We start from the raw sequence: 27,526 nt of genomic DNA, 5'->3' as shown, positions 1-27,526 counted from the left end.
ATAACAATACAAAGAAAAATCGATGTCAATTTTCAATAGAAAAATTATAGGTAAACTTTTATGAAAAAACTTTAGAAGATTTTCATAAAGGCATAAATCATGCATATGAAAATGCTTATGTTTTAGGCTGCTCCATATTTAACTCACATTAAGGGACATGGAGGAGGGGTATGTTGGACACAGTGGGGCCTATGGAGTCAGAGACCTGACGTTTAGTCCCAAGTCTTTCTGTTACTCTGTATCTTCAGCAGTTAAGCCTTGGGAACCTCAGTTTTCTCATCTTTGAAGTGAAGGAAGCAATGACCGTCATCTGTGAAGTGGGAGTTGTTGTGAAGATGATTAGCAATATTTTATTTTATTTTTTTGAATTTTTTTTGTGAAAAAGTTGTACTAAGTGAAATCCCTACCAGCAATATCAGACTCTGTAGGATTCCCCATATGCACATCCACACTGGAAATTCTCAGTAGATTATTGTTTGTTTGTTTGTTTTTAACATCTTTATTGGAGTATAATTGCTTTACAATGGTGTGTTAGTATCTGCTTTATAACAAAGTGAATCAGTTATATATATACGTATGTCCCCATATCTCTTCCTGCTTACGTCTCCCTCCCTCCTACCCTCCCTCTCCCACCCCTCTAGGTGGTCACAAACCACCGAGCTATCTCCCTGTGCTATGCAGCTGCTTCCCACTAGCTAGCTATTTTACATTTGATAGTGTATATATGTCCATGCCACTCTCTCACTTTGTCACAGCTTACCCTTCCCCCTCCCCATATCCTCAAGTCCATTCTCTAGTAGGTCTGTGTCTTTATTCCCGTCTTACCCCTAGGTTCTTCATGACCTTTTTTTTTTTTCTTAGATTCTATATATATGTGTTAGCATACGGTATTTGTTTTTCTCTTTCTGACTTACTTCACTCCATATGACAGGCTCTAGGTCCATCCACCTCACCACAAATAACTCAATTTCGTTCCTTTTTATGGCTGAGTAATATTCCATTGTATATATGTGCTACATCTTCTTTATCCATTCATCTGTTGATAGACACTTAGGTTGCTTCCATGTCCTGGCTATTGTAAATAGAGCTGCAATGAACATTTTGGCACATGATTCTTTTTGAATTATGGTTTTCTCAGGGTATATGCCCAGTAGTGGGATTGCTGGGTCATATGGTAATTCTATTTTTAGTTTTTTAAGGAACCTCCATACTGTTCTCCATAGTGGCTGTACCAATTCACATTCCCACCAGCAGTGCAGGAGTGTTCCCTTTTCTCCACACCCTCTCCAGCATTTATTGTTTCTAGATTTTTTGATGATGGCCATTCTGACCGGTGTGAGATGATATCTCATTGTAGTTTTGATCTGCATTTCTCTAATGATTAATGATGTTGAACATTCTTTCATTTGTTTGTTGGCAATCTGTATAACTTCTTTGGAGAAGTGTCTATTTAGATCTTCTGCCCATTTTTGGATTGAGTTGTTTGTTTTTTTGTTATTGAGCTGCATGAGCTGCTTTAAATTTTGGAGATTAATCCTTTGTCAGTTGCTTCATTTGTAAATATTTTCTCCCATTCTGAGTGTTGTCTTTGGTCTTGTTTATGGTTTCCTTTGCTCTGCAAAAGCTTTTAAGTTTCATTAGGTCCCATTTGTTTATTTTTGTTTTTCTTTCCATTTCTCTAGGAGGTGAGTCAAAAAGGATCTTGCTGTGATTTATGTCATGGAGTGTTCTGCCTATGTTTTCCTCTAAGAGTTTGATAGTGTCTGGCCTCACATTTAGGTCTTTAATCCATTTTGAGTTTATTTTTGTGTATGGTGTTAGGGATGTTCTAATTTCATACTTTTACATGTACCTGTCCAGTTTTCCCAGCACCACTTTACAGACAAGCAAAAGCTGCGAGAGTTCAGCACCACCCAACCAGCTTTACAACAAATGCTAAAGGAACTTTTCTAGGCAAGAAACACAAGAGAAGGAAAAGACCTACAGTAACAAACTCAAAACAATTAAGAAAATGGGAATTGGAGCATAGATATCAATAATTACCTTAAATGTAAATGGATTAAATGCTCCCAGCAAAAGGCACAGACTGGCTGAATAGATACAAAAACAAGACCTGTATATATGCTGTCTACAAGAGACCCACTTCAGATCTAGGGACACATACAGACTGAAAGTGAGGGGATGGAAAAAGATATTCCCTGCAAATGGAAATCAAAAGAAAGCTGGAGGGCTTCCCTGGTGGCACGGTGGTTGAGAGTCTGCCTGCCGATGCAGGGGACACGGGTTCGTGCCCCGGTCTGGGAAGATTCCACATGCCACGGAGTGGCTGGGCCCGTGAGCCATGGCTGCTGAGCCTGCGTGTCTGGAGCCTGTGCTCCGCAATGGGAGAGGCCACAACAGTGAGAGGCCCACGTACCGCAAAAAAAAAAAAAAAAAGTAAGCTGGAGTAGCAATTCTCATATCAGACAAAATAGACTTTAAAATAAAGACTATTACAAGAGGCAAAGAAGGACAGTACATAATGATCAAGGGATCGATCCAAGAAGAAGATATAACAATTGTAAATATTTATGTACCCAACATAGGAGCACCTCAATACATAAGGCAAATACTAACAGCCATAAAAGGGGAACTCGACAGTAACACAATCATAGTAGGGGACTTTAACACCCCACTTTCACCAATGGACAGATCATCCAAAATGAAATAAATAAGGAAACACAAGCTTTAAATGATGCATTAAACAAGATGGACTTAATTGATATTTATAGGACATTCCATCCAAAAACAACAGAATACACATTTTTCTCAAGTGCTTATGGAACACTCTCCAGGATAGATCATATCTTGGGTCACAAATCAAGCCTTGGTAAATTTAAGCAATATTTTAAATGGAGAGTCTTCTATGACGTTTGACGCAGAATGTATGTTTAAACAAACAAACAAATCTTGACTATCATCTGCCATGCTGCGTAAGGTAAAGAGTAGACTAGAAGGCCAGCTAGAAGAACACACTGGTAGTCCTGTGGGGGGCAGGGGGTTGATAACAAAAACAAAAAATTACCAAAAGCATGCAAATGGATGGTGGTAATGGTAGTAAAATCCCATTAACAGAAATGGAAGGATAAGTCCAAATGAAAAATGGAAAAGGTGAGGAGGCTAAATTCTTCCTACATTTGAAAGGAAGAAAGAAATTCTAAAAGTTAAATATTAAATATCTTCAATGACTATTTAATCTCTAAGGAAAACCAGTGATGTAAACAGGGCAAACTCAGGCTTTACGGGCAGAACTGAATTCCAATACTAGTTCTGACACCTACAGGGTGGAGTGTGTTAACCTGGGCAGGTTAACCATTGTCAGTCTGTTTTCTCCTCTGATAAATAACATGAAAAATACCTAACGCCATGAGAGCACTGGTCTTGAAACTAGGATCCATCCAGATCATCTCAGTCCAATGAAATATATTGTGAGCTACAAATGCAAGCTACATATATAATGTGAAATCTCTTAGAAGCCACACTGAAAAAAGGAAAAAGAAGTGGGTGAAGTTAACTTGAGTAATATATTTTTTAACTCAGTATATGAGAAATATTATTTCGTCATGTAATCGATATAGAAGTTATTACTGAATTTGCAGCATCTATTGAGATCGTTGTGGTTTATTCTGTTAATATAATGTATTGCACTGATTGAGTTTCAGATGTTAAACCAATCATTCATATATACATATATACATATATATATATATATGTATGATTACACACATGACCAAGAGGAATTTCTTCCAGAAATGTAAGCAAGATGGGTTTAACATCTGAAATGTATATATATATATATATATATATATATATATATATATATATATTTATATTGCTGGATTTGGATTGCTAGTATTTTGTTGAGGATATTTACATCTGTATTTGTAGGGACTATTGATCTGTAGCTTTCTTTTCTTATCATGTCTTTGTCCTGTTTTGGTCTTAAGGTAATACTGGTCTCATAGAATGAGTTGGGAAGTGTTCCTTCCCCTTCTAAATATTTGTAAGAGCGTCTGAAGGATTGACATTAATTCTTTTTTAAACGTGTGGTAGAATTCACTAGTGAAGCCATCTAGACCTAGACTTTTCTTTGTGCGAAGATTTAAAATTGCTAATGAAATATCTTTACTTGTTTTAAGTCTATTTGGATTTTTAATTTTTTCAGTTTCAGTTGTTTGTGTTTTTCTAGGAATTTTCCATTTCACCTAGGTTATCTAATTTGATGTCATATGATTATTCATAGTATTCCCTTACAATCCTTTTTAGTTCTGTGAGGTTAGTACTGAGGTCCCCTCTTTTATTCCTGATTTCAGTAATCTGGGTCCTTACTTTTTTTTCTTGGCCAGGCTAGCTAAAGTTTAATTTTGTTGATCTTTTTCAAATCACTAACTTTTGATTTCATTGATTTTCACTATTATTTTTATTCTTTATTTTATTTATTTGTGATCTAATCTTTATTATTTTCTTCCTTCTGCTTGCTTGTTTTAGCTTATTCTTCTTTTTCTAGTTTCTTAAGGTAGAAGTTCAGGTTATCGATTTGAGATCTTTATTCCTCTTATAGGCATTATAGCTATAAGTTTCCCTCTGACTGCTGTTTGAGCTGCATCTCATGAGTTTTGGTATGTGTGGTTTTATTTTCATTTATCTCAAATTATTTTGTAATTTGCATTGTGATTTCTTCTTTGACTCAGTTGTTATTTAGGAGAGTTTTATTTAATTTTCACATATCTGTGAATTTCTCAAATTTCCTTCTATTATTATGACTTTTCATTTCATTCCATTGTGGTCAAAGAACACTGTATAATTTAAATACTTTTAGATTTATTGAGGTTTGTTTTATGGCCTCCTAACATATACTCCTAACATATCCTGGAAAATGTTCCATATGCACTTGAGAAGAATGTATATTCTGCTTGCTGTTGATTGGAGTGTTCTGTAGAAGTCTGTTATATTTAGTTGGTTTACAGTGTTTACGTTTTCTGTTTCCTTGTTGATCTGCCTGGTTGTTCTACCCATTGTTGAAAGTGAGGTGTTGAAGTTTTCAAATATTATTGTTGAATTGTCTATATCACTTTTTAATGTATGTATTTTACGTCATGTTTTGGGGCACTCTCTTGTTAGATGCATTATGCTTATAATTATTTTGTCTTCATGATGGACTGACCCTTTTATTATTATGTCCTTTTTTGTCACTAGTAACAAAATTTGTCTCTAAGTTTATTTTGCCTTATACTACTGTAGCCACTTCAGCTCTATTTTGGATACTCTTTGTATGGGATATATTTTTCTATCCTTTTACTTTCAACTTATTGTGTCTTTGAATCAATTATGTCTCTTGTGATGGCATGTAGTTGGACCATGTTTGCTTCATTTGACCATTCTCTGCCTTTTGACTGGACAGAGACACACATTCTTATTAGAGGAATGATATTATCATTATTTCATAAACTGTACACTCATTGCTTTATTACAGATTTGATACTGAGAGCTAACATATCGCTTTACCTTTTTTTATAATTTATGAAAATGGATTAATTATTCATATTAGATCTATATTATTTTAACCTTGACTACTTTTTATAATCTGTCTTACAGGATTCATTTTGCAACTTATTTCTCATTGTTTTTATAATGTTTCTTGCAGTGCTTATTAACATATGTATTTGAATTGAAATAATAAAAGCAGAATTTTTCTGAAAGTGTAATTTGGCTTATTGTTTGCCATGGATATTTTTGTAAATTGATCTAAATATACAGCTCCACATTTCTGATATAATATATATGTATAAAATCCAGGAAGAAAGTGTAGTGGAAATGTGAGTTGAAATAGACAAAGAAAAGGCCTAAAATTTCCAAGTATTACAAAATAGTTTTTCATATATTTTTAAATAGCTGGTCTTGAGTATTAAATTATTATAATATTCAAATTTCATTTGATACATTTAAAATGATATAGTAATTATATTTAAAGTGACAATATTAAATATATATTGAAAATTACATCCTTTGTGACAATGTAAACTTATGATAAAAAATTTAGATACCTTAAAATGTACAAGACATTTAAAACTGTTCAAAAATACATGATATTGTTTAAATGTTCAAAATGTCTTCGGGTGATTCTCGAGGAAAAATATTTGAAGACCATGTCAAAGAACAAAGGCACTTTAAATTCATCACCTCTGGTTGCCTTATTTACTTCTATATTCCCAGTGCCAATCACATCTCCATGATTGAGTGAATGAATGAATGTCCTGAATGGATAACATTACAAATTACACACTTGCTGCCTAGAGAAAGGATGACCCTGGAGGTGGATTTTTCCCTCTCTAGACTAGATAATTATTAGTTGGTAGGTAGAGAGAGCGGGGTCCTGATGGAAATGAGGAAAGGATACCTACACTCCTGACTTGATAAGACAGCCTTGGGTGAGTAACTTTTCCCTCGTCAGACTCCAGCAAAATGAGATAAAGATTGATACCTAGACTTAAGGGAACTCAATGAAGTATTATATTGAGATCCATACATAACAATTATCTTGAATTCTATAAGCATTTTCTGAGAATCTATTTTTCCATCACTGCTAGGCACTGGGCATGCAAGGAAGAAGACAGAGTATAAAGAAGTCTACTGAAGCAGGGTAAGTGGTGTAAGAGAAACATTAATTTATAGGTTGAATTATTTGAAATTACTGTTATTTGGCCATTTTTGACCTACCAAAAATAAGGTAAATCATATGGTTCAATCTACATGGTATGTGTAAATCTAGGATAAAGAGCAAGAAATCCTGAGGGATTCTGGTTAATCAGGGAAAGCAATATGTAGTCATTGGCATTTGAGCTGGACATTGAAGGATGAAAAAGAAGGATGGTGGATGGATAGCTGGCAGATAGGATATCTGAGATAACAGGATCAAAACAAGAGCAAGAGTAGAGAGAACTAGAAGGTACATGTGTGTTCTGGAAAGGTATATTCGGTTTCCTTTTTGTTGAGGCCTGAGAACTGTGAATAAAATAGAAAGGAGCCCGAGATTTGAGTTAAGAGTCCTGTAGGCCTAAGAAGATGCTATTGAGTCAGCAATGGGAAGCCACTGAAGGTTTACCACAGGGAGAACTGTGAACAGATATAAGCTTTAGAATAACTCAGGTGGCTGAATGGGGAATGAGTGATGGGTAGGCAGGTTGAGACTGGAGGCCCAGAGATGCATAGGAAGCTCCTGCAACGTCAAGATGAGCGCAGTAGGTGTGTATATGGGTTGAGAAATGGGGCATGCTTCTCAGACAAATTTATCATGGTTTGGTCATTGATTAGGTTGAGAGATTAGTTGTAAGAGGTATAGGTTCAGGAGTGGAGGAAGGGAGTAAGCTACTTGGGGATATCCTGCAGCGAGGGTAGAGTTCTGTGCTATAGGTCTTAGCTCTGAAAGTAGATGCAGTTATCAGGGGAATTTGCCTAGGAAGAGCAGGGAAACAGAGGAAGGCAGAAGGACAGAGCAGGGGATTAGGAATGGATCTGTGCCCTGTGCTTAACCACATTTTATCTTCATCACAACACTTGTTTACCTCAGTGTCTACCCTTCGCAAATCTGTGAGACCTCCAAAGGTGGGAATTAGATCTTGTCTATTCTTCAGCATTCTCAAAGCTCATACATAGTCAAGGAATAGACACTTAAAAAAGTCCTTGCTGTTTGGCACAGGGAGCTCTACTCAATATTCTATAATAACCTATATGGGAAAAGAATCTGAAAAAGAATGGGTATGTGCATATGTATAACTGAATGATTTTGCTGTACACCTGAAACTAACATAACATTGTAAATCAGCTATACTTTAATATAAAATAAAAATTAAATTTAAAAATGTCCTTGCTGAATCAAATCTTAACTTTTTATGGAATGTTTTCTAGGTTCTTGTCATTAAGTGCCATACAGGTGCCCTTCCATTTCATATTTCACAGACGGGGAAACAGAAGCACGCACTTGTTCAAGGTCACAATTAGTGAGAGGGAGCCTGGATTTGAACTCAGGCAGTCTAACACCAGAGGCTGCTGGCACAAAGCTCCCATGCATGCTCTGGAATGAATAGTCAGAGTGACATCCGTTTGGCACTTTACAGTTTAGGGTTGCTCTCATAGTCAGTTCTAATATCCTCAAAGTAACTTGGTGAGATGGAGGGAGGGGAAAATCTTATTATTGAATAAATGAAAGTTAAGTGAATTCATGAGGAAACACAGCTAGTAAGTGGCAAAACCACACAAAGCCACCATCTTCTGAGTTACAGCCCTGTGTTCCATTTCAGTCTTGTTTCCTGTGAGTCCAGTTGTCTGTCTTACTGCTCAAGAAGATAGAATGCATCAGCAAGTGGCTGGAGAGGCGGGCTGTGGAAGAAGCAGAAATACCTCTTGACTAGCTGGACATGTTTCCTTGAGGGATTTAGGAACTTCATTCTGGTAAGACTATAAGGTGTTTGTGGGTCAGACTTACTTGTGAAAGCTAATGTGAATGTGAATACGAATAGTCTCTTTTATTAGTAATCATGAATGCTCAATATTTAGGCACAACTCACATGTAAACAAATGATTGGTTTGTTGATTTTAGATGTAAATGAAAAGTAATCTATTGACTTATCTATTCACCATTGCTGGGGACATAAACTGGAATCTGTCCTTAGGCATAATGTCAGGGATCCCTCTACAGTCTAACCACCCCAGCCTCTTTAGAGGCCTCTATGGTTCATTTACTGAGGAGGATAAGATTTGCCCTCTTAATAGGAGAATGGAAAAGAGAACGATGGATATTGAATTTCTATAGGTGTTTGTCTAACCTAATCCCCTACCACACATAGACTCTTCTTTGGTGGCTGGTCTCCTTAGATAGGAGAGACTCATGAAAGATTTCAAAGGAACTGAAAACGAGATTGATAATAAGCTTCATACTTGTGTTCAGCTCATTTCAGTTTAGAAAAAGAAAAGTGTCGGTGCCTCTGACAGATACTACCTTGTTTGAATTTTATGAGTCCTAGGCAAGGTTGGCCTGTCATTTCTCTGCCATTATACAAGATTGGTTTTCTTGCCAAGTTTCACCATTGCTAATATAGACTCTGAAGCAGCAAATACCACAGAGGATTCGTAGATGAGACATCTTCTGTTTTGTAAGTAGACGTGTTTATTTATGCAGAAGGTGAAAGTATATCCTCAGTGTGACCAATATATTTAGTTCCTTAACTTCTAAAATAAGCACTGTTTTGATAATTATAACAGAAGCACCTACATTTTTCCTGTTTAAAGAAGGGACTAAATTAGTAGTTCTTGTCTATAGTATTAACTAACATATAATATTAACTATTAATTTATAATAAATATAAATGTGTATTTAGGACTCTCTACATGCAATGTGATATTCTAAATATTTAATCCACTTTACAACTCTATGATAAACACTATTATTGTTTTCATATTAAAGGCAAGTAAACTGAGGCACAGGACTGTTAAGCATCTGGCTTAAAACTGCAGAGCTAATGATAGAGCCAGAATCCCAGGGGTCCTGATATTAACTGTGCTAAAATGTTGTGAGTCTAATGACTTTGTCTCCACAAAACTGGAAAAGACTTCTGAGAAGTGGTGGGACATTATAAAAATCTACTAAAGATGGGAGAAAATTTAGGAAAACGGAGAGCTAGAGAGCTTACAAAGTTTGTAAATGAACGCTCTCTTGTATAGCTTTGAGGGATTCTTCTCCCACTTCTCTCTGACCTTAGGGTTTCAATGAAATCTTGAGCAGGGTCTCTCGATGTAGCAGAGGCATGATGATGTCTTAGGTTTATGAGAAGCTGATGGCTTTGTGCTAGCATGGTTTTCCTGTTGGTCTTACTGAAACCAGCAACCATAGATTCCAACTGCTTCATTCGTGCTCACTGATGACGCCCCTCTTCTCAGTCAAACACCATACAAATGGATACCATTCCTTCGTTGTTCCCTTTCTCCCTTCCTTCCATTCTCTAGGTCAATGAAATTAGTTAAACGAGCCTGATTCTGTGCCAGGGGTTGATGATTAAATAAATACATATGTAAATAAAATAAGACAATTGTTCCTGACCTTTAAAAAGACTCAAATGTGGCTTTAAAAATGGCCATCTGGGGAATTCCCTCGTGATCCGGTGGTTAGGACTCAGTGCTTTCACTGCCAGGGCCCAGGTTTGATCCCTGGTCAGGGAGCTAAGATCCTGCATGCCACTCAGTGTGGCCAAATAAAAAAACAATTTGAAAATGCCGTCTGTTCGTAGCATAAGTAGGTACAAAAGAGGGAATGCTTACCTCCACCTGGGGTGTTGGGAAAGGCTTCATAGAAGAGGTTAGTACTTGAACTGAGTTTTAAAAGATGTGTAGGTTGGGGGTGGGATGGTCAGAGGAAAATGAGAAGAGCATTCCAGGAAGAGGACTCATCAGTAAGAGTAGCAAAGGATTGGAGGAGGAAACAGTAGGACTTGAAGGAAGTGAAGGGAAGATTTCCTGGATGGGGCAAGGGTGTCGGGTGAGGCCATTAGAATAATGCTGGAGAAGTAGGCAAGGGCCAGACCAGGTATGACAAAGAAAGGAAAATCACCGAAAAATCCACCTCCAGGACCTAAACCCAACACAACACCTGTATATGGTGATCTTGTTTTAAAAATTCCCTGCAGTTCATCAGATAATATTTGAACTTCAGGGCTTCAGGGATAGTGGATAGTTTTATTAACATATTTTGTGGTATTTTATACACATCCTGGCTAGATTAACACATCATCTTCTATGAGGAGAGTAGCTAGTGTGAACTTAAGATCAGTTTGATCTTTGATATAAGGTATAAAGAATTTTTTTAGTAATCACCCCAGAGCTTTTGTATAACACCTGTTTTCAGTTCTAATTTAATGCAAAATATGTTACTGAGATTCAATATTAATGCCAGCATTATTTCATTCCAAATATTTCCATCCAAGTACTCTTTTTAAAAATGATACATAGTGCTTACTATATGCCAGGCATTGTTCTAAGCATTTTACAAATATTAAATCATCCAATGGTCTAACAACACAATAAGAGGTAGGTACTGTCATTATCACTATTTTACAAATGAGGAAACAGTAGTTGAGTAACTTGCCTGAAGTTACAAAGCTGGTAAGTGGTGGAGCTGGGAGTTGAGTGCAGGCATCTTACTTCAGAGATGCTAGACCATGTCTTTGTTTTAAATTATCATTTATCTACTCTTTCAACTTACTTTTTTTCCAAACTAAATTATTAGACAGGTTTTGAAGTTCTTTTGGTCACTTGTTTAACTGGCATCACACTATATTTTATAAACATTTCAATACAAAGATTACATTTTCATATATTATATACGACATTTATTTTTAAGTTATAGTTCTTGACTCTGGCTACACGTTAGAATTATCTAGGGAGCTGTTTTTTAAAAAAAATATATTGTTGGCCTGAGACGTACCTCCAAGAGATTCTGATTTAATTGGTTTGGGTGAAGCCTGGACATAGTATTTTAAAAACTCCCCAGGTGATTCTAATGTCATCCAAGGTTGAGAACCACTGATATAGATGGATCATTTATTGATTACTTTAGGCACTATGCTACGTATTTTAAACATCATTTTTAACATTTTTGTCATTTCACTTGACAACCTGATTAGATAGGTATTATAATTATTGGTGTTTTACAGATGAGGACACTGAGGAACCAGGACGTTATATAATTTGTCCAAGATCACACAGCTAGTAAATAGCAGAGACAGTATGTATGAGGTAAAACCACATTTTCTTAATCATAATGTGGTTGAGCATCCCACAGCATAAAAATAATTAATATACTGTATCATAAATTAGTTGATCAGCATTCTGGAATCTATTTTTATTAATTAATTAATTTATTTTTGCTGTGCTGGGTCTTCGTTTCTGTGCAAGGGCTTTCTCTAGTTGTGGCAACCGGGGGCCACTCTTCATCACAATGCGCGGGCCTCTCACTATCGCAGCCTCTCTTGTTGCGGAGCACAGGCTCCAGATGCGCAGGCTCAGTAGTTGTGGCTCACGGGCCTAGTTGGTCTGCGGCAGGTGGGATCCTCCCAGAGCAGGGCTCGAACCCCTGTCCCCTGCATTGGCAGGCAGATTCTCAACCACTGCGCCACCAGGGAAGCCCTGGAATCTATTTATTTTATATGTAGGTGTTAAGATGCTGAAAATTTTAAAAATTTAACTGCCTTTCCATTCAGTTTCTTAAAAATACTTTTCAAACCAAATTATGTGTAGTTATATACATTTTTATATTATATAATATATTGTTATATATGTCATGCATTTGTTATATTAGTAGACTTTTTATTCTTTTGTATTTCTGCATATGAATACATAAAACATTCTAAATAAGTCTCCAAATACATAAATACCTTATTAAGACTACTGGATGTTTTCTATTACTGAGAAGAAAGTGATACAAAAGCAGTTTATTCTTAGTAGAAAAGGTTTGGGTTATACTGTGTGAAGAATTTTCTAACCGTAAGCAGCATCTTCTAGCTAATATACTTTGAGCATATTTGCTACATGCAAAGTGAAGTGTCTTCTACTTTCCATGCATTATTTCAGTAATACATTTAATGCATTCATTCATCTCAACCCATCTATATATAGAGTCTGTCATACAGAGTGAAGTAAGTCAGAAAGAGAAAAACAAATACTGTATGCTAACACATATATATGGAATCTAAGAAAAAAAAAAAAAAGGTCATGAAGAACCTAGGGGTAAGACGGGAATAAAGACACAGACCTACTAGAGAATGGACTTGAGGATATGGAGAGGGGGAAGGGTAAGCTGTGACAAAGTGAGAGAGTGGCATGCACATATATACACTACCAAACGTAAAATAGATAGCTAGTGGAAAGCAGCCGCATAGCACAGGGAGATCAGCTCGGTGGTTTGTGACCACCTAGAGGGGTGGGATAGGGAGGGTGGGAGGGAGGGAGACACAAGAGGGAAGAGATATGGGGACATATGTATATGTATAACTGATTCACTTTGTTATAAAGCAGAAACTAACACACCATTGTGGGGCAATTATACTCCAATAAAGATGTTAAAAAAAAAAAAAAAAACCTCCCGTCCTCATGTATCTAGCTCAGGACTCCTTTCTGAAATATGAATTTATTTATCCAGCTGCCTACTGATAGCTTCACCCAAATGTTTCATAGATAACTCATATATAACATTTCCAAAAAGAAACTCAATTTTGCTCCATTTTTTTCTTCCCTCAGTCTCTTTTATCTCAGTAAATGGCTCCATCATCTATCCTGTTGCTTCAGGCCAGAAACCTAGAACTCATCCTTGATTCTTTTTGCTGTCCTTCAAAATGGGCTTGATGGTTTCATCTCCAAAATGTGTCTCAAGTCCATCCACTTGTCTACACAGCCACTGCTACCACTATAGTCCATTCATCAGAGTATCTTGAACAGACCATTACGATAGCCTTATTACTGGTCTCCTTGTTTCTTTCCTGTTCTCTTATGATCCATTCTCCACCTTTCACCCTGAAGCCAGTGTTGCAGTTAGGGTCACTATTCACTTGCTAAAAAATCTTTCAATGCTTTCCTTGCCTTTGCCTACCAGGTCCTGTATGATTTACTGTCAACTCCCATCACTCTCCCCCTCTCTCACTGTGTGCAACCACATTGGTCGTTCAGTTCTTCAACCACTCCAAAAGTCTTCTTTGGCCCAGCAGACCCTTCTCCCAACTGCATGGCTGGCTCCTCATCTTTCAAGTCTCATCTGAAATGTAATTTCCTCAAGGAGACCTTCATGGACCATTTTCTCCAAAATGCCTCCTTTCCCAGACCATTCTTTATTTCCTTATTAGCACTTATCATCACTTATAAGATTTAATTTATTCACTTATTTTATTGTCTATTTCATTGAATGTAAGATCCACGATGGACTCATATCTGCCTTGTTTTGACTTATCTCCAACTGGTTCCTTAGCATATAGCACAGAATATGCTCACAAAAGAATATATTTTAGTTCTATGTTAAATGAATATAAATGTCATGAATCTTTGATATGTAATAAAAAACATAGTTATTTCTTCCTGAGATCTTAAAAGAAAATTCTAGTCTAGTGTTTCCCAAACTGTGTTTTATGCAGTGAATTAAGGAAAGAAAGCAAGAGCCAAATTTCTGTTGCCAAGATTTTGCTGTTACTGTTAAGTCTATATATAAACAACAACAAAAAAGCCACAGTTTCTATGTCCACCGTCATTTTACCAGACAGAATGATGGAGAGTTAAAGACATTATAGGCCAAAGACACTATAAAGGTGTAGAAATGGAAATAGTGTGATAGCTTTGAGCAAATAGTAAAATTATTAGAAGAGAGTGACCAATAAAGAATTTGATAGGTTTATATAATGGAAAATTTTATATACTATACAAAAGCATTTGAATTTTATCCTATAAGAAGTGAGGCACTCTATAGGATAAAAGAGCTTTAAGCAGGAAAATGACATGCTTCAATTTGCATTTAAAAATTATCACTTTGTAGCCAATGTAGCAAATGGCTTGGAGGGAGATGAGACGCAAATCAAGAAATCCAGCTAGAAGGTTGTTATAATCTATGAACAAGATGGCAGATCTGGCTTGAAGTAAGCAATGACACTGAGGACAAAGGGGAAGGAACAGGTCTCTCCTATGAGCTTTTCTTGGAATGATTTCTGTGAAGCTCCAACAAAGTCGTATTTCCAGTTTCAACTTATATCATCCACCTATGGACTTTAGAATGAATTTCCATATTATTTACCTGTTGGCTTCATAGCTATCTTTTTTGATGACTATACTAAAAAACCCCACTAAACAAACTATAGAGCCTTCATTGTGAGGATTAAAAGAAGAAATGGATATGAAAGCACTTTGCAAGGTACTATACAAATGGAAACTATTTTTATTACTACTAAGTCAATTTAGTGTACAAAGAGAAAAATCACTTTCTCACATGTATGCTCTCATAAGCCAAGTCCCCAGGCAGGATGAATCACTCCTATAACCATAGCACTTTTTTGTACTTCTATCATAACACCTCCATTAATTATAAATTGTTTATGCATTGATTTTTCCTTGTAGGGTATAAATCCTTTAGAGACGGAGAGAGAGTCCTATGAATCTTTGCAACCTGGTTTGTGGTAGACAGTAAGAGCTCAGTAAATGTTAATTGCATGCATGAATGAACAATTAGTTCCCAGGAAATGATAAAGGCAGATAGTAGGGAGCTGATGGGGACTTTAAAAGTAAAATAAATAATACAGTAAATGTGTTAAAGTGAAATGATTCAGAGTGATTGATGATCATATATTTTCTTTTAGTCAGAAGATGTATATAGATTTACTATATTGCCAAAATACTGTATTAACCTACTCTTAGTAAAATTAAATATTTTGTAACACTGATAATTAAACATCCTTTTACAGTATTGTATTCATTTATCTATTCATTTAGCAAATCTCTTTCCAATGTCTGGTAAGTACAAAGCACTGTGCTATTGGTTTTATTTTTTTTAATTTTTTCTGTATCACCCTAAGTGTCCAGCAACAGATGAATGGATAAAGAAGATGTGGCACATATATACAATGAAATATTACTCAGCCATAAAAATAAATGCGCTATTGGTTTTAAATAGGCATGCCCCTGTCCTCATGAAGTTCCCTATCTAGTGGGTGGGGGCAGTGGTGAGGGGAGGAAGGCCTGCTCCATGCCAAACACTATCCTTGAAATTTTACATATTTTATAATAATAATTACCATTTACTGAGTACTCCTATAGTCATAACAACCCTGTAAAGTAAGCATTATTATGCCCGTTTTGCAAAAAAGAAACCTAAGCTAAGAAAAATGTTATTAATTTATTTGAGATCACAGAGCTGGGAAGGGACTAAGGAAGGCTGATTGATAACAAGGAAGAACATAAGGATTATTTTTTATTTGAGAATCTAGGTTCTCTTGCATCATTCAAGTTAATTCAACAAATATCAATGGAATGCCAACAAGGACAGATATGTAAAATTATAGTGAATTATAATAATAAAGTCCCCACCCTCATGGGGTTTTTGATTTGGTAGAAAGAGTTAGAAAAATAAACATAATCATAAGGTGGGATTTTAACCAAAGGTTGACAGGTCTTTGGGGGAAAATGGCTTTCAGGAACTGAGCATTATCAATGTGTGATATGAAGAGCATCCTGGGTTTGGGGGTCAGAAGACTAATTTAAAGCTAATTCTCCTTGTTGTGGGACTGTGGGAAAGACACTTAGGTTTCTGGGCCTCACTGCCCTTATTTGTTAAATATGGAAATAATAGATTATTTGTCTACTTTATTTTAAGTGTTAATGGGTGGAGATAAGGGAAAGCATTTTCTAAAATGCAACACAGATTTGTGATAAAGAAAGCCAATTTCCTAGGAATATCTTTTTGGTATAAGAGTCTTCAAATAAGAGAAAGCATAGAGAAATGACTTATAAGTCTTTATCCCTAGTATATAATGTGGTGCCTGTCACATAGTAAGTACTTAATAAATACTTATCAAGCTTAGTTCCTGAATGGCAGAAGGAGACCAGAGGAAACCAAATCTCTCCTCCAGCTAGTGGGAAAGATATATTGTACTCAACTTCTTGTGACCTTTTTAACACATCAAGTAGTTGTCAATAAATGTATTAGTTATAATCCAAAGTTCCTTTTAAATTGGGTACTTTTATTTGTTTGTTCATTCAGTTGTTTGTCAGAGATGTATATTTGTGACTGTGTGTGTGTATCTGAAAGAACATATTTGGGGGTTGTGATGACCTGTTTTCATATCTATTTGTTTCTGTTAGGTATCTGTTTGTTCCTTTCTACTGGTGAGTGCTCACAGCATACAGCACTCTTGGGGTCAAGAATAGAACCATATATTCTCCATGGATGTTTATATTTCAACAGGTATTATAGAAATAGGCTTATGGGATAAAGTTGAAACCTGGTAATGCTATGCACTAGCCAGAGAGAGGATTTACTTGAGGAAATCTGGCTTACTTAACACCATGAAACCATACACCCATAGGCAGTTATCTGTCTACCTACCAAGACTAGACTAGCCTTAGCTTGGATCCTTAGCTAGACATGTACATGCCTTTGCTACGATATGACAAATGAACACCACCTACAAATCTTAATCTTGTGTTTAATTACAATGTTAATATTAGTAAACATTATAAGAAGTCTTTTTTCTAGCTTTAACATCTCATTTAATGTCACTCAAAATTGTCTTTATAATAAAATGTTATAAAAATGAATGTTCAGAACTTCATGAAGATAGAATAGATGATCTTTCTTATTCCAAGTACTTTCTTAGTACCAAGTACTACTAATAAGCCTGGACATTATATATAAAGTAAACATAGACCATCTAAAAGGTAGAGAGAAGACAAACTGTCTTGGAACCTTGGAACCATAGGAACAATAAGGTCTTGAGATCCTTGGGTGTCCTTTTTGCCTTATCTATCTGAAAATTGGAGCTGGAGAAGGTAGAATCTGCAAACGCCACAGGTGCAGACCAGAAAAAAAGCCCCAGCAAAAACTTGCTCTCTGTAGCCAAAGGACCAAGAAAAAGGCAGGCTCACATCACAGAAAGCTTTTAGACAACAACCACTCTACTAGAGCCAAACACCACAGAAAAAATTGTGACCCCCACCTTCACCTATGTCAGCAAAGACTAAGAGGGTAGCCTAGAGTTCCACCCTCGTTAGGCTGTAACAAGGTACCTCTCCACCCCCGGGTGGTGTCAGAGAGGGCTGAGTAGGGAGATGGTACTTTCATTCCTGCTGAGTAGTCATGAAGTCCCTTACTCCATCTACAGTGTCAGGCGGGCCCTGTGTGAAACCTGGACTTTCACCCATACCTTGCAGTATGTGTGAAACCTGGACTTTCACCCATACCTTGCAGTAATGAGGTTCCCCTCTCCCTCCCCATTGGGCTGATGTCAGAGGAGACCTGGTGATGAGTCAAAACTTTACTCATCACCAGTGATGAGTGGTTTTCACACTCACTACCAGTATCCAGTGGTCATGGGGCCATACAAGCTCTGTGGTAACATAGGAAGACATGTGTGGAGCAGTAATGAGGCACTCTTACTCCTCCCAATCAGAGTGGTGTCGGGGAAGGGAGGCCTCATTCCTCCCATTTCCTCCCAGTGGTACTGTGGAGTCCCCTGACCATCTCAGGTGTCAGCAGAGACCAAGTGAGGAACTTGGGCTTCTACCCCCACCTGGCAGCAATGGGGCAACATCCTCTCTTCCCCTGCCACAGCAATATCATGAAACACAGCTAAAACAGAAAGTTGAAATAAAATCTGTAGTTTTTAAACAAAATACCAAAAATGTTCAGGTTCCAGTTGAAAGTGATTCATCATACCAAGTCCAGGAAAATCTCAACATGGGAGAGTAAATACAATAAATGCTAACACAGAGATGACAGAGATATTAGAATTTGGGAAATCTTCAGTCATTTTTTTTTTTTTTCAGCTTTACCTTCTTTCTCCTCTTCTTTCCATATTCTGGTAACACGAATGTTAGAACTTTTATTATAGTCATATAGGTCCCTGAGTGTCTGTCTGTCTGTCTCTTTTTTAGTTTATTCTCTCTGTTGTTCAAATTGGGTAATTTTTATTACTCTTTCTTCTAGTTCACTAATTCTTTTATCTATTCCTTCCATTCAGATGACAGAAATTTAAAGCAGCTAGCATAAAAGTATTTCAGTGAGCAATTACAAACATGATTGAAACAAATGAAAAAAAAAACACAAAAAAACAAAAAAAACACAAAATAGAGGCTATAAAGAAACCTAAACTTTAGAACTTCAAAATATAGTAACCAAAATAAAAAACTCAATGGTTGGACTAACAGCTGAAAGGAGGGGTCAGAGGAAAGAAGCAGTAAACTGAAAGAAAGAACAATAGAAATTACCCATCTTAACAACAGAGAGAAAATAAACTAAAGTAAAAATGACCAGAGACTCAGGAACCCATATGACTATAACAAAGCACCTAATATTTGTGTCACTAGAATACTAGAAGGAGAGGAAAAAGAGGTTGAGACTGAAAAGTGTTTAAAGAAAGAATGGCTAAAAACTTCCCAATTTTGGCAAAGGACATAATCCTATAGGTTCAAAGAAGCTGGATGAATTCCAAACAGGATGAACTCAAAAAACTCATGCCAAGACACATTATAGTCATACATCTAAAATTAAAGAAGAAAAATTCTGAAAGCAGTGAGAGAGAAATAAAACCTTACCTATACAGGAAAAACTGTTCAAATGACAGCAGATTTCTCATCCAAAATCACAGAGGACAGAAGGAAGTGACATAACATTTTTCAAGTGCTGAAAGAAAAAAACTGTTAAATCAGAATTCCAGATCTTTAAAATTATCCTTCAAAAATAAATATTCAGACCTTCTAAGATGAAGGAAAACTAAGGGAATTTGTCACTAGGGGAATTACCCTAAAAGAATGGTTAAGGGAAGTTCTCTAAACAAAAAGAATCTTGGAAGATTGAGAAAGAAGAAAGAATTAAGCAAAAATATGGTAAATAGAATAGACTTTCCTTTGCCTTTTGAGTTTCTAAATTATGTTTGATGGTTGAAACCCCAAATTATAACATTTTTCTGATATTGTTCTGATGGTATGTAGAGGAAATACTTAAGACAATTATATTATGAATGTAGGAGGGTAAACTGACATAAGGAGATGGACATAAATTTTCTATACTTTATGCTAACTGGTAAAATGTTAACACCAGTAAATTATGATAAATTATGTACATATCACACGGAGCAGCCACTAAAAATCTCTACAAAAATATACACTCAAAAACATTGTAGGTAAATCAAAATTGAATTCTAAAAATGGTTCCTGTATCCCACAGGAAGATAGGGAAAGGAAAATAGAGAAACAGAAAACAGATAGAACAAACAGAAGACACAGAATTAAGTGGCAAACTTCAGCCCTAACATATCAATAATTACATTACCTGTAAATGGTCTAAATATACCAAATAAAAGATACAGATTGGCAGAGTGGATTAAAAAGCATGCCTCCACTACATGCTGTCTACAAGAAACTCACTTAAAATATGAAGATATTGGTAGGTTGAAAGTAAAAGGATGTAAAAACATAAAACATTCAAACATTTATCAAAAGAAAGTAATAGTGACTATATTAATGTCATATAAAATAGACTTCAGAACAAAGAACAATACTAGAGACAGAGACCAATATAACATAATGCTAAAATGGCTCAACTACCTTAAGACATAGCTATCCCTTAATATGTATGCACCAAATAGAACAGCAATATATATGAAACAAAACTCATAGAAAAGAGAAACTGATATCCACAATTATATTTGTAGATTTCAACATCTCTCTCTCTCTCAACAGTTGGCAGAACAACTAGACAGAAAATCATAGTATATTGAAGAACTCAGTAACACCATCAACCAACAAGATCTAATCTACATTTATAGAACACTCCCCCCAACAGCAGTAGAATACACGTACTTTCAAGCACCCATGAGACATACACCAGGTTAGACCGTATGCTGGACCATAAAACAAACCCAACAAATTTATAAGAATTAAAATTGTCTAGAGTATGTTCTCTGACCACATGGAGTCAAACTAGAAATTATTAACAGAAAAATAACAGGAAAATCTCCAAACATTTGAAAACTAACAACACACTTTTAAATAACCCATGAGTCAAAGAGGAATTCTCAAGGGAAATTAAAAACAAACAAACAAACAAACAAACATTGAGCTGAATGAGAATGAAAGTAAAACATATTAACATTTGTGGGATGCAGCTATACTAGTGCTGAGAGCAAAATTTATAGCACTAAATGCTTACATTAGAACACAGAACAAGTTTCAAATTAATAATCTAAGCTTCCACCTCAAAATATTAAAAGAAGGAAAGCAAAATAAACCCAAAGCAACTAGAAGGCAGGAAATAATAAAGATAAGAGCAGAAGTTAGTAACATTGAAAACAAACAAAAAAAAATAGAGAAAATCAATGAAACAAAGAGCTGGTTTTTAGGAAAGATCAATATAATTGGCAAGCCATTAACAAGACTGACAAAGAAAAATGGAGAGGAGCCACAAATTGCCCAATATAAAGAATGAAACAGAGGATATCATTACAGATGCTGCAGACATTTAAAAGATAAGTGAACAACTCCACACACAAAAATTTGACAACTCAAATTTTTCCTCAAAAAGCACAAACTATCACAGTTCACTCAATAAAGGACAGATAATTTGAATAGCCCAACAGCTCTTAAAGAAATTGAATTTGTAATTTTAAGACTCCAAAAAATCTCCTGTCCCAGATGACTTCACTGGATTATTCTACAAAACGCTTGAAAAAGAATTAACACTAATTCTACATAATATCTTCCATAAAATAAAAAGAAGAAGAAAGAAAAGGAGATAACACTTCCCAATTCATTTTATGAAGCTATTAATACTATGACATGAAAACCCGAAAGACAATTCAGAAAATGAAAACTATAGATGACTATCCCTCATGAATATAGACACAAAAATTTTTAACAAAATAATAGCAAATAAAGTTCAGCAATATATAAAAATACTTATACTTCATAACCAAATGGTATTTATTCCAAAAATGCAAGACCTGTTCAATATTGAAAAATCAATCAGTATAACTCACTATATTAGCAGGTAAAGAAGAAAAATCATATGATCTTATCAATCAATGCAGAAAAAATCATCAGACAAAATTCAGCACCCATTCATGATAAAAAACTCTTAGAAAAATAGGAATTCAAGAGAACCCCCTCAACTTGTTAAAAGGCATCCACAAAATATCTTAGCATTATATTTAATGGTGAATGAGTGAATGATTTCCACTTAAAATTGGGACCAAACATAAATGTTAGGTTTCATCATTTTACTCAATATAATAGTGACATTCTAGCTTATGCAATTAAGGCAAGAAAAGGAAATAAAAGATATACAGATTAGGAAGGAAAAAATAAAACTGTCGCTATTTGCAGATGATGAGTGTCTGCAGAGAAAATCTCAAGGAATCTACAAAAAAAAAACCCCTCCTAGAACTCAAAAGTAAGGTCAGAAAGATGACAGGATACAAGGTAAAGAACAGAAATCAACTATATTTTTATATACCAGCAATAAACACACAGACATTAAAAAGTATAATACCATTTACAATTGCTTAAAAAATGAAATTCTTAGGGGTAAAGTGTAAGTATAACAAATATGTATAGAACTTGCATGCTTACAAGTAGAAAACACTAGTGACAGAAATCAAAGATCTAAATAAATGAAGAGGAATGCCATGTCTATGGATTGGAAGATTCAACATAGTAAAAATGTCAATTCTTCCCAAACTGATATAAAATTTAATAAAATTCCTATCAAAATCTCAGTAATACTTTTTGGAGATGTAGGAAAGATTATTCTAAAATATACATGGAAAGATAAGGGAACTAACATAGTGAAAACGTTTATGAAAAAGGAAGAATGAAGTGTGAGAAATCACTCTACCCAATCTCAAGACTTACATAGCTATAGTAATCAAGACTGCATATTACTGGTGGGGAGATGGACCCATAGATCAATGGATAAGAATAGAGTGTGAATCTATAAATAGACCACACAGAATTGCCCAACTGATTTTTGACAAAGGTGAAAACCTAAACTTCACACATACAAAAATTAGCTCCAAATGGATCATATAGTTAAATGTAAAACATAAAACCACTAATCTTTTATACAAGAACATAGGCAAGAATCTTTGTGACCCAGGGTTGGGTGAAGAGTTGTTAGATATTACTAAAAATACAATCCATACAATTTTAAAAAATGGATAAACTGGACTTCATCAAAGTTAGAAACTTTTGCTTTGGGAATGGCATTTTTAAGTGGACAAAATACAGACTGAGAGAAAATATTTGCAAACCACTTATCTGACAAAGGACTAACATCTAGAATACATAAAGAATTCTCAAAACTCAACATCAAAGAAATGAACAACCTGATTAGAAAATGGACAAAGGACATGAAGAGACATTTCACCAAAGAGGATAGACAGATGGAAAATAAGCATGTGAAAATTTGTTCAACATCGTTAGCCATTGGGGAAATGCAGATTAAATCCACAATGAGATAACACTACACAGCTATCAGAAAGGATCAAATAAAAAATAGTGACAATACCAAATGCTAATAAGAATATGAAGAAACTGGATCTGTTCATGTGTTTGTGGCTGGTGGGAAAGTAAAATGGTATAGCCACTCTTGAAAACAGTTTGGCAAATTCTTTATAACCTAAAATGCAACTACCATATAATCCAGCAATTACACTCTGGGGCATTTATCTCAGGGAAATGGAAATTTATGTTTGCACAACAGCCTGTACATGAATGTTCAAAGAAACTTTATTTGTTCTGGGAAAAACTGGAAATGACCCAGATGTCCTTCAATGGGTGAACGGGTAAACAAACTGGGGTACATCCGTATATTTATTCAGCATTTGTTTGGTGTCAGGACTCTACTAGGGTGCTTAAATACATTTGTGACTTAAATCTTGGAAGGTAAATATTATTATCATCCTAATTTTGTGGATTAGAAACTTGAGGCTTAGAGAGATTAAATGGCTTTCTCAAGGTCATTCAGAGCAAAGGCATGGAATTTGCAACCAGGGTTTTTGACATTCCAAAGCCCATTTGCTTTCCACTACAGAGACTGTCATTAAAATTAGGTGAGGTACTATATGTGTTTGTAATCTGGAAGGATGTAGCTCATCATGCTGTATCCTGTATAAGGATTGGTTCTGTCAGCAGACCTTCAGCACAAAGTGATTGCCTAAGAGCAGACTTTCCTTTTCTGTAGTAGATATCCATTGCTTCACCTAGGCATCTGCAAAGTCATGTCATAGCATTTGTATAGTCTTCTCCAAGAAAGAGGGTAGGCCTGAACACACTGTCCTCTGTTGACTCATTTCATCATGTGAAAAAACTAAATCTTGTTGACACCTTGATTTTAGCTTCTAATGCTCTGACTAGGTTATAGAATCTAGTCACCCTGTGCCTGGGTGCCTGACATGCAGGGCTTTGAGCTAATAAATGAGTGTTGGTTAAGCCATTAAAATAATGGTAGTTTGTTACACAATAATAAAAATCTAATATACCTTCTATGTGCCAGGCACAGTACTTGGTTCAGGGGATATAACATGGCTTCTTCACTCATAGAGTTTGTATTCTGGGAAGAGGATAGGGGATGAAGGAGATGCAAAGAAGAAAGACTAATACATAAACACACAGTAAAAGATCAGATGGTGGTCAGTGCTGTGGAGAATATTATAATGTGGTGATGATCGATAGTGTATAGGGGGTTCCTTCTGATCAGTTGGTCAGGGAAAGTCTCTTTGACATATCTGTATTTGGAAAAGCTTTCATGACAAGAAGATTCCAGCCAAGTTCAGTTCGGGGGAAAAAGCTATCCAGGCAGAGAAGGGACAAAGGCAAAGGGCTTCATGTGAGAAAGAACTTGTGATTGACAGATAGATGGAAGGGCAGAATGGCTGGGACCTAGATGATTAGGGTGCAAGCAGAGGAGATTGGAGAGGTGGCTAGAGGCCAGGTCAGGTAGGATTTTGTGTGTCATGGTAGGCAATTTGAATTTGACTTTAAATGTGTTGGGGGCCATTGGAGGACTTTAAACAAGTTGTCATGATATGATTTACATTTTCAAGATTTTGTACAGTGTAGAGGCAAATAGAAACACTCCAATTAAAATCAGAAATAGAGCAAGACTTTTTTTCATTAAATTAAAATACTTTTCCCAGCTGTTTATGCATAGAATATATTTAAAATTTTAATGCAGTCTTTGGTTCAGGGATATTTTCCCTTTTTACTTATTTTGTGGCTATTTATCCTCCCTCCTCTGTATTTATTTTCTTTTTATCTTGAGAAAATTAGGAAAAAATTACAGAAAACAATATCCAAATGTCCAATGAAGAATTCACATTTTCATATACTTACATGTTCACTTCAAGTTCTTATATTTTTTAATAAAAGAAAGATATACTATGTATAAAAGTAAAGTCCATTTTGTCCTTTTTTCCTATCCTATTTTCTTTCTAAGCAGTTAAATGTATTATAGATTTTGTGTATGTTATTTTAGGTTTTTGTTGAATTTTGATTTTTTAAATACACATGTATGTTTTTATTATTTGGTGGATTTTTAATTAAAAACACTATCCTTTATACATTATTTATATGTCATAAAATTTACATAAAGGCTATAATAAATGTAAAAAAATAAGATTTTATAGGCCAATAGGTAAACAGGCAACCAGTTGGGAGTTGATTGTGGACATTCAGATGAGCAAAGATAGTGGCTTGGACAAGGGGGTGATGGTGAAAGTGGAAAGAAGTGGACAGATTTGTGGTCTGTTTCAGAGGTAGTGTTGATAGGTCTTGCTGACAGCTTAGATGTGAGAGAAGAGGGAAAGAGAATACTCAAGATAATTCCTAGATTTTTTTGACTTGAGCTATTGAGTGGCTGACATTGACTAAAATAGGGAAGATTAGGGTTGGATGATGGATGATGACCAACCAAGTGGTCTATTTTGGCCATATAAAGTTTGAGATACCTGGTAGATGTCAAGTTTGCAGTTGAGTTTATAAGTTTGGAGATCAGAAGGGAGGTGAGGACTGGAGACATAAATGTGGGAATGATCAGCAAAATGAATTATACTTAAAACTTTGAGATTACCTGCAGAGAGCCTGTAGATAGAGAAGAGAAAAGGAATGAGGACCGAACTCTGGTGTACTTCAAAATGTAGAGATCAAAGGGTAGAACTAGCATAGGAGGCTGACCAAGAATAGCCAATACATTAGAAGCAAATAGGACAGTGTGGGGTCCTGGAAGCCAAGAGAAGAGAAAGAAAAGGTCGAGTTGTGAAATCAAGTCAGTGACTTTATGCAGCTCTTTTCCTTTTGATTTCCACCACGACCTTGTGCAGTAGGCAGTGACAGAATCATTATTTTCATTCTGGAAATAAAGAATGGCTTGAGAGATTAAATGATTATTCCCAAATGACCTGGCTAATCAGAGGCCCTTCAGCGTGTGTGGTTCCTGAACCCCTACCATTCAAGGAAACCCTGCAGCTGCCCTGTCTTTTTTTGTTGAGTTGTATTATAGTAATGTCCTGGGACCTATGGTATAGTTAACACTCTGTGCCTCTACAAAAAAATGAATGCTAGGGTTTTATAGGCTTGCGATTAGTTTTTATGGTTTTCCTGCTTCCTCATTTGTTGTGAGGATGTCAACTAGCACTCCTCCCTTCCCTAAATGTCCCTGCGTGGAGCAACTCTGGCTTGCCTTCTCTTATTTTAAATTTGTTGTATTCTTTATGATTTATACCTGAATTCCAATTGTGTGGCAGGTACCTGAATTCTCCATAGATGATGCTAAGTATAGAGTTCCTTAATTCTTACATCATGTTTGGCCATGTTTAATAATTGTTAACACTGGGTCATATTAAGTGAAACAGAATATTAACCTGGAGTTTTAGTATTCTTGCAAAAGTGTTAGGGCTTGGAGTAAATAATAGTACTGAATTTTCTCTATTCTTGCATAGCAAATAAATCTGAACCAAAACCATCTGTCTATTGCTAGTTCTGGAAAAGCACTCTGTTTTAAATTTGGCTTTAATCTTTGGAAAGCCAAAGATCACTAGGATCAAATGACCTCAAACCCATGATTGAGAACGTTCTGGTATTTTTTTGGGGGGGCTTTTCTCTGCTTGGTTTATGGGGCACTCAGATACTGAGAAGCAATACAGAAAAAAATTAAACAATGAAAATCACATAGAGCAAGGCACTAGAAAAAAACACATTTGCAAGATATGGAGGCTGAGTTTACATATACAATTATTTGGTTGACTTGGTAGTATATTGAAATTAAAAATATTTGTTCTGGGCTTCCCTGGTGGCACAGTGGTTGAGAGTCCGCCTGCTGATGCAGGGGACATGGGTTCGTGCCCTGGTCTGGGAGGATCCTACGTGCTGCGGAGCGGCTGGGCCCGTGAGCTGTGAACGCTGAGCCTGCGGTCCGGAGCCTGTGCTCCGCAATGGGAGAGGCCACAACAGTGAGAGGCCTGCGTACTGCAAAAAAAAAAAAAAAGAAAAAAATTTGTTCTAAGCGTAAACCTAAGCCAAAATTTATAAGTAAACGAAATGGACTGAGATTGTTTTTAATGAAAAATTTTAAGGTACTAGTTTGAATGTTTAGTTCACAATAATTAATTCTTTGCAAAATAAAATGTGTCATCTTTTTACTTAAACATGTCCTTGGTTTTTTGCCAGATGTAGAAGGCTGCCAAATTATAATATTAAA

At 35.8% G+C, this 27,526-nt stretch overlaps 1 long non-coding RNA gene across 1 annotated transcript in view; it reads left to right on the top strand.

Moving 5' to 3' along the window:
• LOC307185751 overlaps nt 1–27,526 on the top strand; it is a 210,479-nt gene that overhangs the window by 3,917 nt on the left and 179,036 nt on the right. The window contains exons 3-4 of the long non-coding RNA XR_013828160.1: nt 6,627–6,679; nt 8,337–8,487. This is a non-coding gene — a long non-coding RNA (uncharacterized lncRNA). The remainder of the gene's footprint in view (nt 1–6,626; nt 6,680–8,336; nt 8,488–27,526) is intronic.

This window comes from Stenella coeruleoalba (assembly GCF_951394435.1).
Source record: "Stenella coeruleoalba genome assembly, chromosome: 4".
In the NCBI taxonomy this organism is placed as follows: domain Eukaryota; kingdom Metazoa; phylum Chordata; class Mammalia; order Artiodactyla; family Delphinidae; genus Stenella; species Stenella coeruleoalba.
This window is presented reverse-complemented; position numbering and strand designations above follow the sequence as displayed.